This window comes from Cyprinus carpio, chromosome B21, assembly GCF_018340385.1.
Source record: "Cyprinus carpio isolate SPL01 chromosome B21, ASM1834038v1, whole genome shotgun sequence".
Lineage (NCBI taxonomy): Eukaryota > Metazoa > Chordata > Actinopteri > Cypriniformes > Cyprinidae > Cyprinus > Cyprinus carpio.
In genome coordinates this window covers 17,667,126-17,679,854 of record NC_056617.1, presented here as the reverse complement: position 1 = coordinate 17,679,854, position 12,729 = coordinate 17,667,126, and the positions used below count along the sequence as shown (strand labels likewise).

The 12,729-nt window shown below is 39.6% G+C and overlaps 1 protein-coding gene across 1 annotated transcript in view; it reads right to left on the bottom strand.

Moving 5' to 3' along the window:
* LOC109045548 (gamma-aminobutyric acid receptor subunit alpha-3-like) overlaps positions 1-6,188 on the bottom strand; it is a 164,883-nt gene extending 158,695 nt beyond the window's left edge. The window contains exon 1 of the mRNA XM_042747718.1: positions 5,988-6,188. The gene's annotated coding sequence lies outside the window, so the exon portion shown is untranslated. The remainder of the gene's footprint in view (positions 1-5,987) is intronic.
* Between the last annotated feature and the right edge of the window lie 6,541 nt (positions 6,189-12,729).

Below are 12,729 nucleotides of genomic sequence, written 5' to 3'. Positions count from 1 at the left end.
GGTCAAATTCATACATGTCACAAGGTCATCAGTGATCCACTGCTACAGTTTGGGTTTTTTTGAAAATTAGAATTTTGCTGCTTTCTTTGCATAGCAATTAAACATATAATGATGCATATAATGAATACCATTATAATGAAATAAAAGATCTACACTGCAGGCTTGTCGATTATAATAATGTGAGAAGGGCCATTCCTTTGGCTCTAAAGCTCTGATGTTAGTCTATGAACGCATGCAATAGATGGGCGTTTGAGAACATTTTACTATTTGAGGGTCAGAATGGGGGTTGGAAATAATAATTTTTTCACATATTTATTTGTTTGTTTGTGCAAAAAACTTTATTACTTTATTAACATTATAAGTAAACCTCAAGGAACATATTAAATTAATAAAAGAAATCCATGTCATGACCCCTTTAACACAGAACACACCTTCCGTGTGAACCTGAATGTGGACAGTCTTATTACACCGCATTTTCTAAAAGTGTCCCAAGGGAACAAAAGTCCAGTATTTCAGTCAGAAGTTGGAATGGAATGTAGTTTTGCACATTCCTAGTCAATTTGGAGCTTGGCTGTCTCCTCCTAGATTATCAAGACTTGAGTGTTCCCTCTCGTAAATCCTCCTGGAGGAGGATCATTTTGTGGAATCCGTCAGGTGTAACCACCACTGAGGAAGAAAGCCACTCTAACGTTTTGCCTCACAGATGACTGTCACCTAAAGGGTAAACAAAACGCAAGATACCTGCGCTCTGGTGGGACTCGTGACTTATCAATACCATCAGTCAAGTGCCATGTGCGTCACTGCACATTATCTCTCCTACCAAAGCACTTTGGCCCTACAGATGTGACAGGTTTCAAGCTCTCTGCCCTCACTTGCATGCACTATGTAAACAACATATCTGTTAGCCAACAGTTTAATAATATCATGTCATTTCCAGATACCTAAATTTGATAACCTGCTGCCCTCCCATTGACCAACCGCATTTGATGCCTCGAGTTTGATCAATAGCTAATGCAATCTGAAACTCTATCCATCATTCTGATTAATGCCAACTGAAATCATAATACCATTATCATTATCTGCCTCACCACCAATCCCAACTGACTCTACATGAAATAATGAGCAGGGAAATCATTATTAGGGAAGAAATGGAAGGTAAAAAGTTGACTGGTTTCTGGCAGGCAGGAGAAAATTAATGTGATGCAGTCAACACATAGTTAACGAGACGAGTGCATCCACAGGACCAAACTAATGAAAAGAAGAGAAATGACCAAGGTTTGAGTAACTGTCCCAATCTGTGCCTGAAGCCCAATATGGCTAACGGGTTGAATTTTTATGGACGAGTCCAGGTCATTATATGCTTGTGAGCAGGCAGCCACCAAAAAGTCTGTGAAGAAGAAAAGCAGTTAAGCTATCGGGAGAATGTAAGGCTGTGACCTGGATTTTTTTTTTTTTTTTGACCTAAAATTAATTCCGTCCTTATCTTTGACTTTGCAAGTCTTCTGTTTTCCCTTTTGTCTCCTCAACTTCCAAGTTCAGCCGTCAATAAAAACTTGAACAAAGAAAAAAAGGACTTCTTTTATAAAAGCATGTTCCCTTATCAGACACAGTTTATCGATATTTATTTGAAGCAGTTTTGACTAAGAATCAAATGAAGTCCAAGTACCCTTGAAGCTACTTAATGAACATTATATGCCTGCTAAAATGTGTGACACCTACCTTTAAAAGATGATAAGTGTTGGCCACTGAAGTGTAAATCCTATGTACTGGCAGGGAGCAAATTACCATATTTTATTTATTTATTTATTTATTTATTTATTTTAATTAAAGAATCTAAACTAACTGAACTAATAAATTTGTATTCTTATCATAAAAAAGTCTTCACAGGTGAATTGCACTTAATTTTCTTGCACATATATAAGATATTTGCATGTTAAGTGGTCTTTCTGAATTTCACAAATACATTAAATAGATGCAAATAAGATTTTCATTGGCTACAACAGCTCTTTAGGTTCATGAGCTGAATCAGTGAGTCATGAGTGCTCCAGGCTACCTCTCATTTCTCCTTTCACAAATCTCTGTCTACTCACTGCTTGTACTAGTGAGTGACAAGCTCTTGACTGACCCCGTTGGAGTCTTCTTGCCATTAAAAAGGCTCACCTAGTTTACCTCCTGTCAGAACTGATTAACCCCAGCTCTTCTTTTCCTTTCTGGTTACGCAGCTGAAGGGACAGTGATTTAAGCTCAAGCAGGCATCTCTAACACAATCACACTAAAGTAAACCGATCTGTTTTACTGTATGCTAATAGCTTGGGTTATGATTTGTCTTGGTTTTTTTAAAAGCATTGTGTCTTTTGTCTTGTGTTTCTTAAAATGTGTGATAATACACAAACAAATGCACTGGCAAATGCAAAAAAGCAAATTGTATCATTCTCCTAAAGTGAGCAGTATGGGGGAAATCTGCCAAAAAAAAAAAAAAAAAATCATATGACCTTTCTGACCTATGCTAGTATTTCAGTCAGACACAACCAGGCCAGGTCTGACATGAGACAACACATAAATCTGACCGTCTAGCTGGCACGTCCTCCTTTGTGTTTTCCTCCTGCATGCTGACCACATGCAAATTTCAGTGGGGATTGTCAAATAATCCTACTTCAGAGGTGTAAAAACTGCTGAGTTATCTAGGAATACCAAATACTAAGGATTTGGAGAGCTCAGACACATTTTTCTGCATTAGAAAAAAGGCAGTGCTTTTCTTCAGCCATCCCAGTTTGACGTGTAAATCTGGATTTTTCACTTCTTTCCAGCATAGCCGCCCACTAAAAAAGAGGCTCTTTGCTTCAAGCGCTTGAAAGGTTGAAGTAACGGTGAAAAGTCTGTTTAGAGACAGTCACAGTTAAGAAGTCATCTTGTTATATGCCTCGCTCTGCCTATGTGATATTGAAAACAAGGTGTAAAGGGTAGGGCAAGGTTAATGGCAAAACCCTGCAACTCCACGGTAGATGAGTCATGGCTCATTTAGATTAAAACAGGGGGTCAAATGTCAGAGAGTCGAAGAGGGTATAAAATTCCAGAATAACATTGCCTCGCTCCAACCTTATGAATAAATAAATATATAAAAATTAATTCAATTTTAATATGCAAATTTCAGTTGCCTGAAAAAGAACAAGCAGCTTTGATATCTCGGGGACAGAAGCCAGTTTTAAAAGTCAGGAATAATGGATGGTTGTGACGAACAACAGCACAAACTAATAATTCCTCGCAGTAACTTTAATCACTTTGGCACCATTCCTTTAAAGTGAAATGCTAATGTACAGCATTAATCTTTCCTTGAAGTTAGTGGAACTAAAGCTAGAGAGAGTAAGAGAGAGAGAGAGAGAGAGCAGACATAAACTGTTGCCCACTCCTCTCAGTTTTGCAAAAGTGCTGAAAGCGGGTTTATTTTCTTGCTTTGAGCACTGCATTCGGAGCTATAATTGTAACTCTGGCCTGAGCCGAGCTCACAGGCTAGCTGAAAATGGCTCCCTTGAGGGAGAAGTCTTCTGGAGCTCACAGACCTTCAGCTTTCAGCACTTAACCTGACATGTTTCTTATCTACCACTGCCCTCATTACCATGGCCTTGCCAATATATCTGGGCTATATGGTCTCCACATCTAATGTGGTTTTCAATCTGTTCCTGGCCATTTCACAGCCGTACGCCTTGTCTCTCAAGGGTTGGGATATACACCAAAAGCAATGCTATATGAGTTAATTTCTCCTACTGTTCAACCTTTATCATAAACTATATATATATATATATATATATATATATATATATAAAGATTAACCATATTTTCTGTTTTTCTAAAGACATATTTAAGGCATATTCAACTCAACTGCCACTGCTGCAACAAGTATTTCCACAGGTAAGGCCTGCTGGAGATGAGCATCTCTCTTCAGTAAGCAGATGTGCAAACTGTCGCAAGTGAAACTCAGCGTTCTGCATCACATCCTGGAGCTCAACACACAGTCAGTTTCGTTAAAAGTGGTGAACACTTAATTCTGTCACCAGTGCTGTTGTCGCTTTCTTTCATATTGCAACCTTTGAGCTTGAAATTAGCTGACAGTAAATAAAATGCAGGACATCTGCTGCTTTCAGTGATGTGAACTCTATTGAATTTATATTAGTTTTGCAGAGACACATTTATATGGCCAGGTCTTTTGACGTGTCTGTCTAGCTTAATTTCACTCTCTTTCTTGAACGTCCTGTTGTTGTCAAATTATGTTATGATTATCCATAAAAATGTATTGAATCATGCCAAATGTTTTGTCAATGTGTTTCATGAGGTTACCTTCTAGTTCCAAACCCATATTGTTTTCTTTCTTCTGTAAAATGCAGATGTAATAAAAAAAAAAACATGCAGCTGTAATCCATGTGAATGGGAACAAGGCCTTTTGAGCTTTAAAAATTACCTTTAATTACCATCGAAGTAGTCTGCAGTCTATATTCCAAGTCCTACAATTTTGTGAATATTTTTTTTTTTTTTTTTTTAAATGTGAATAGTTATTTCAGTGAACATCTTCTCCAAACCCCCCACCAATCTCTCATGTAATGCACATGCACTGAAATGTCATGGAATGATAATGTATGTGGACCTGTGTTTGAATTTTTCCAATCTCTGTCAATTTTACACTTTCCTATCAAAAGCCAAACGACCCATAAATAAATAAATAAATAAATAAATCTCACTTTCGTCAAAAATAAATAAATAAATCATTGGCACAACATCCATTCATCCATTTTCCAAACCTCTTGTCCTATAGGGTTAGATGGGTGGATGGCTATTTGGCGACATCATGATGATTAAATAATGACAGAATTTTCATTTTGGGGTAAATATTCCTTTAACATTTTTGATGCAAGCTGCAACAATTTTTATAAGCACCGTGTAAATGCAGGACCTCCAGTAGCTACATGATAAAAGTGTATTCATACATACCCAAGGCGCTTGTTTGCGCACTAAACCCCCCTTCTCTCTCTCTCGCTCTCTTTTAATAAACAGTCAGACGTCTTCCACCCATTTGAAAGCAAGCTCACTTGCATTAGAAACCGGTTGCACAAGCGCTTCACTGTTGAGCTCATAAATAAAGTAACTCCATGAAGACCACAATAGGCTATCTATTGACTGAAATGATTTGTCACGATATGAAACCCAGCAGACAGAACAAACCACAGAAAACGCACGCGCAATCCAAGTGTTATCTCTGACACACCGGGATCCGATCGATCGAGTTTCCAAGGCTAAAGCTGTATTTTCTTTAATTATTTATTTATTTCGAACACTGAATTTATTCGTTGGAATATTAGAATATTTAAGAATATTTAAGTTCCGAATACGACGACAGTAGCACATTCCTTCTCAGATAACATGGAAATAATAATAATAATAATCTTGAAGAATCCTTAAATGTAGTAAGTTTTCATTCAAGGTTATACGCTACTACAGGGGAAATCATTTTTCTTTCACATTTTCCATTAATAAAATAGACGACTATAAAACGCACAACTCATGGTCACACGTTGACTTTTACCTCAGTAAAACAAAAGCTTCATGTCGCATCATCAGTATAATTTCAACAGTGTGAATAAACTAGCTATACCGGTCTTCAGCGTGACTAAGATTGATCTTAATGAATGGGGCGGAATGAATGTCTGTAAAAACATTTAAGTGATATCATCTCAAAGTAACAGTCGTCAGTCTTGCCCGTGATAAGCGCTCGCTCCTTGTCTGCTTCACCTCAGTGTGTCTGTAGGATGCTGTGGCGAGAAGAGACCTGTTAAACCTTTAAACAAATGACGTGTTCCTCTGAAAAACACACTTACTCGTGAATAAAACACTGCGGGATTTTACGAAGACTTGTCTTTAACGGCGTTTCCCTGCCTTTATATCTATATGAAACGCATTTTACGCATCATTCAGTCATTATAATATGAAATGTACCTCACCAGAGATAAATCCTTTTTTCTTCCGACGGACTTCAGACACTTTCTGAGCTCTGGCAGCTGATCTCCCTCTGTCTTTCCACTTATTTTCCAGTGAATTCTTTCATGTCCAATGGGTGAATTTTGAAGTATTTGTCTCAGATGCTGAAATGAGGGTAGTGGGGGAGCGCATGTAACGTTGGAAAGCCTGCCCTCCTCAAACGAACATTCCCGCCCCCTCCTTCCCTCACTCGCAGATTGGTGCTGGATGGCGACAAATTTCCCGCTCGGAGGAGGGTTTGAATACATCGCTGGATCGTTTCCAAGCGCATAAATGAACTACGGCTACGGTGACCCTTTGGCAGAGAATCACCAATTAATGTAATAGTTCAGCCAACATTATGCTATTATTTTACAAGTCCTGGTGTTGTTCCAAACCCTGAAAACCCAGATTATTTTAAAGCCAGCTCTTTTCGATTCACAATTGCACACACAAGTGCAAGTGGAGTGGAGGCAAGTCTTTTCATTGATTAATGAGTTATATTTCACTTCAGAAGAAAAAAGAAACAAAACTGTAGGCTATGTAGCTCACTACCTTTACGGTATATTACAGTATTTAAGAATATTTAAGTTCCGAATATGATGAGAGTAGCACATTGGAATTTTATATGGAAATAATCTTGAAGAATCCTAAAATGTAGTAAGTTTTCGTTCAAGGTTATGTGTTAATACAAGAGTAATCAATTTTCCTTTACATTTTTCATTATTAAAATAGACGACTATAAAACACACAACTCATAGTTATACGTAGATTTTTACCTCAGTAAAACAAAAGCTGGTGTCGTGTCATCAGTAGGCTATATTTCAAAAGTGTGAAAAAGCACCTGTATGGTGCTTTTATTTATAAGATTTTATTGGACAAAAATCTTTGGCCTTGAATGCAAGATGAGTCAGCAATACTTTTGTTTTGTTTACTGGAAGTCAAAGATATACTTTTTACACAAATATCTGCTAGAGGCAATTTTGTATGTGAAACGTACTGTACACTACCATAGGGTTGGCCTCAATGCTGAGGGAGGCAAAATAAAGCCACAATAAAAAAAAGTTTTTTTTGTTTTTTTTTAGTTTTTTTTTAAACAAGCTCAACAACTTTTAGTTATTCAATATTTATATGTTTTACACAGATTACTTATCCAGACAATGTATATGAACAAAGCTGTGCTGCTTTAAACCTAAAATCATGTTTAGGAATGGGTTGGATTGTGTAGCATGGTCCTCGTTATCTCGCTATTACTGTCTTGTAACACTTTTTTCCTTTTCATAGCAGTAATTAGTTGGCGAGAGTTAGATTTATTTATTTATTTATTTATTTATTTATTTATTTATTTATGTTCTGTGCAGTCAAAAATCTCTAGCTTGTATGTCATTTGCAGAATGACTCAGTGAAACTGCACCTGTTTAAAGCCATGAAGACATATTGTGATTTTGTTCCTCATATATTCACTTTGGTGCTTAATGCAAATATTTAACATATGCATCACCACATGGAATCTAAAAAAAGAAAAAAGAGTTTTCAGTTTTGGCATAATGTTTTCTCAAGGAGACAATGTCATTTACTGTACATCAATCAGGGTCAGGTAATCATTCGTAGAATTTGATTTTGACCATATGTTATATTGAAGTTATCAGCCAAAATAAGTATTTTTTTCCTGCCAAAGCCAATAAAACATTACAGTGAAAATACATTACAGTGAGGCCTAAATATCAGGGGAATTTCAACCAAAATTGAGCATCACCTCTGCCTGAGCACTTAAAGTGAAGGTTCAGGGCACTGCTGTGTAATATTTACCTGTCAGATACCAACTAAATGTATGGTACTGTATATTGCTAGCTTATAGTTGCTGTACTTTTTGTTTCCAGTAGCAGTTCTACAGTGTTTTAAAATTAAATTGCAACTGTGTGCTTTGACTTCACAATAAACGGTATCCCTTTTAGAAGTGGGCTACAGTATTTTACTTCGTAGACTTACAATTCATTAGACGCTGTAGGTAAATAACTAAAAATAATAAAGTGCAGCAAACAGTAAAAACCAATGTGTTTATGATTAAAACATAAAAAGTTTGCAACATCAAGCAGGATAACAGTGTTTTTTCAGCTAAAGTGAATGATAGCGGATTGTGATATGGAAGCCTTTTTGCGTGTGGCTGATACATATATATATATATATATATATATATATATATATATATATATATATATATATATATATATATATATATATATATATATATATATATATAAAGATTAACCATATTTTCTGTTTTTCTAAAGACATAGTTTATTATTATATATATATATATATATATATATATATATATATATATATATATATATATATATATATATATATATATATATGAAAATAGAAAACTATATAAGGTATATATTTCACTGATAATCCTTAGTTGATAAGATAAGATAAGATAAGATAAAATAAAATTAGATACTTCCTTGAAGTGACTGTTGTCCATACATTTCACTAAAAACCTTGTAGAATGGCTCTTCGTGAAAATGTTATATCGCATTTGTTTTCAAACGACCCTTCAAATAGGTTCCCCTTCACACAGTGCCTATAAGGGACACAAAAATGACATTTAGAATCCGCCCATCTCCTTAAAGCTGCTCACAGGGATATTGCATTTAAATACTGTACTCAAATGCTCCTGATGTTGAGGAACCTCTGCTTTGGCACACATCCCCACAAGGTGCCCTTGGTCCAGTTATGTATTTCTGAAGTGGCTTTCAGCAGTTGCAGAAGTCTGAATAACCCCAACAAAATCAACATATTTTCCTTTTAGGCTGAAACATGGATGTTGTTGACTATTGTGAGTGAGCTTATTCAGATGAGCAGAATTAGCACTATTTCCACAGGCTTCTACTCTCCCTAAATGACCAATATAATTAGGATTACAGTCAGCATAGAGACTGAGGTAACTAATCAGACGGCTTGCCTGCACACTGCTAAGGCACAACAGCTAATAAGGAAAGACCCATAAGGAAATAATCATTACTTCCATTGCATTCACGTTAGAGCTCATACCATGTTGTCTTGTAAAAAAAAAAAAAAAAAAAGTCTTTGGCCAGAAAGAATGGGATTAGCCAAACAAAAAAAAAAAAGAAAATTTATTGTAGCACACCTTACTTCAGCTAAGATGTTTAAAACATTATTAGTGTTCATTTATTTCTTCCTCTCTACAGCTATAATGGATGTAATATTATAATTTATTATCATACAGGCTGTTGAATACTTGCTTATGATTGGTTGATAAATCTGAGTGTTCTCAGACCTTTGATTGTAATGTTGGGGTGAACTCCAGTGAGGGTTCTTTATGTTCCTCACAGTCCTGGCCCCTGAAAAAAAGTGGCCACTCCATGTTGAGTATTAAGAATTTTCTTAAGAGCGCCAGAGGAGTCAGGAATGAAGAGGGGAGAGGAAAACTGAGAGTGTGTAACAACTCTTCATTGATTCAGTCAAGAACTTTCAGTTCTTCAGTTCTTTCAGAACTTACAGAGAAAGTTTTCACTGATCAGGAGATTTATCATTGAAAAAAAATTTGCTCTGAAAGCTATAAAAGATAGTGAAAATGTTAAGTACTTTCCCCCATTTTGTTTTTATCTTAGTTTTCTTTTGTTTCCTTTTTTCTTTTGTTTTAAGAGTGAGTTAAGAATGGGCAGCCTGAATTTAAATGGATGTAGAGATAAAGGAAAATAGATTTATTTTATAAACTGTGCACCCTTACACATAGTACTGCTGATAAAGTCGACTGAAAGAGGGAATGGGATGGTGAAGTTATTTTCTGAATCAATAAACTAGTAACAGTTTGGAGTGGGAATATTTTTTCCAAAAATTTCACTCCTCTGTCTGTTGAGTTTGTCAAGGTCAATAAAGGCTGCCTGTTAAAAATCAGAGCAAAACTGTATATGAACATGTACAATGTGTTTATTACTGTATTTGCTTCATTTGTTTGAGTAAAGATATTGGTTCCTCTTCAGGAACTCGAGCTGCATCAGAGAACGCTTTGGGAACGCCCTTCAGCGTGACTGGCCCTGAATCATGTGTGTAATCAGTCCAATGGATGGGCGAGGCGTCATAGGCGGGTGACGTCAGAGACCAGGAAGCTTAAAAGCATGTGCGGCAAAACCGGCATTTAGCCTTCTGGCTTTCAGCAAGCGCTCTGTGTGTGTGTGTGTGTGTCAGTTGCTATCTGTTCGTGAGTCTTATTTAGTGTTGTTTGTCCACTGATAAGCTCCATTATGTCAAAGCTTCAGTCAAGAGAAGTTTTGGGCGAGAGCTGGCAGCGTTCCGTTTTCCCTGCCCACAAAGAAAAAAAGGGGTAGGGACACACGCAGAATCAGCTCTCGAGGGAGTTGACGGCTGTGATGCGAGCATTTGTTACTGCTTTGCTTCACTCTCAGAAGGCTCTCTTTGAGGAGGGAGACTACACTGGCGTTTCTCGCGGTGCCAGCCCAGCTTTCGCCGAGGCGGAGCGGTGGTTGTGCTCGTGGGTTTCACTTTCAGATCCGGTGGAAGGAAGTCCCTATCTTCTTCCTTAACCACCAGATCTGGCGCCCACTCTCGGGGTTTTGGAATCCCTCGTTGCGGTACTTTTCCCCCGGTGAGAGGGCGCGACACTCTGCCTGTCTTTCTCTGAGGAGATTGATGTGGAGGGCGTCGATAAGCTCGCCAGTTGCACAAGCATCAGGTACACAAGCATTTTATGCCTGATATTATAATGAGCAGCATTAATGAGGAGTGGAGCTCGCGTGGTCGTTTCTCTGGGGGCTGATTGTGCTTTTCTTGCTGTTAAGCGCTCCCCTCTCGCCGGGCACGCTCCGAGGAATGTGTCCACATGTGCGGTCTTGTGGTTGCGGTCCAGCTGCTGCTGAGGCACAGCGGCGACTGAGATCGCGGCGATCGCACATGATCTGGCGGACAGGTTGGAGGTGGCTCCTCCTATCTCCACCCGTGTTCAATAGATCTAGAGCTCGTTCTCAAGGCTTGGAAGCCCATGCTGCGTTTTCTTACCCCTCTGAGTGAGAGTTCGCTGCAGCGTTCATCTTTCTCTGAGGAGAGTGATGTTGTTTGTGTGACTGAGTGAAAACACTACCGTGTTCCAGCCCCCTCATGCTGGGGGTGTCATTTCTCGTACTCCGCAGAGTTTAGAGTCAGAGTGGCGCTCCCAGGCCGAAGGCTTCTAGCGGAAGGCAGTTCTGCGGACTGTCATTCTCACTGGATAGACTTCGTCGTAAATGTCCTGACACCTAAGGCCTAGGACTTTTTAATGGCTAGCTCCCTCTGGGGAAGAGCGGTGTACACCGCATTACACGGTGCCCGTCTCTCCTCAGTGCCCTCAGGAGATTGATCTGCCAACCCTGCCTGTGTTCCAGGGTGCAGCGGTCTCCGGCGAGCATTTCTCTCAGTTTCCGCCCGGAAACGGAGCGGTGCTAAGAGGCTTCCAGAGCAGCTGGTTTGGCCGTCTCCTGCTGGAGCGCCACTTCAGGGCACCGAGCTAACTGCTCTGATGACACCAGAGATCAATTTCGAGAGGCTGATTCCCTTAGTAGACTATTTGGCAGCATGGAAACTACTGCCAAATGTGTCTCAATGGGTCCTGCACACTGTAGTGAGAGGCCACAGAATCCAGTTTGGTTCTCCTTCGCCTCAATTCAACGGGGACTTTCCCACCCTGGTGGGCCCTGAGCAGGCTGTGGTAATGGAACAGAAGAAGACACTCTCTGAGGATGGCTGCCATCGAGGTGGTCCCTCCTCACGTAGCAGAGTCCGGGTCCTACAGCCGGTACCTCACTGTTCCGAGGAAGGATGAGGTGTTGTGTCCTATTTTAGATCTGCATCTTTTGAACCGCTCATTCAGGGGACTGAAGTTCAGCACGCAAACAGGCAAGTTCGTCTCAGACCAAGTCCGAGGACTGGTGTGTCACGATCGATCTAAAAGATGCACGTATCTCCATCCTTCCTCATCGGAACGTCCTGAGGTTTGCTTTTGGGGGCAAAAGCCTACCAATACCGGTTCTTCCTCTGGCCTTGCACTCTCACCTGACACTTTCACGACTCAACCACATCGACGATTGGTTGATATTAGCTCAATCAGAGCGGATGGTGGTTTGGCATCGAGGTGTCGTTCTCGCTCACACGAAAGAGCTGGGGTTAAGACTTAACGCCAAGAAAAAAACTTATCTGGGCATGGTGTGGGATTTAACCACGATGCTGATTGCTCTGCACCCAGGAGTTCTGGAGAGAGTGCGCCGGGACGGGGCCCTTCTGCTGTTAGTAGCAGTATTCTGGCTGGGACGAGTATGGTTCTCGGACTTGATTTCCCTCCTAGACGGCTCTCCAGGGGAGATTCCCATCAGGAGGGACCTCCTCTCACAGGCGGAGGGTACACCCCCGCTCAGAGTTGGAAGTTATAAGTGTGGCCCCTGAGGAGGTTTTCTTTCAGGGGCAAAGGTTCTTCAGTTTGGTCTGGCACTCTCACCCCACACTTTCACCAAGTGTATGGATGCTACTCTGGCTCCCCTGTGACTCCAGGGCTTCTGCATACTGAATAACATTGATGATTGGTTGATAGTAGCTCAATCAGAGCAGATATTGGTTCAGCATCGAGACGTCGTTCTCGCTCACATGAAAGAGTTAGGGTAAAGATTAGATGCAAAGAAAAGTGAGATCATGAGTGACCACTCTGCCCAA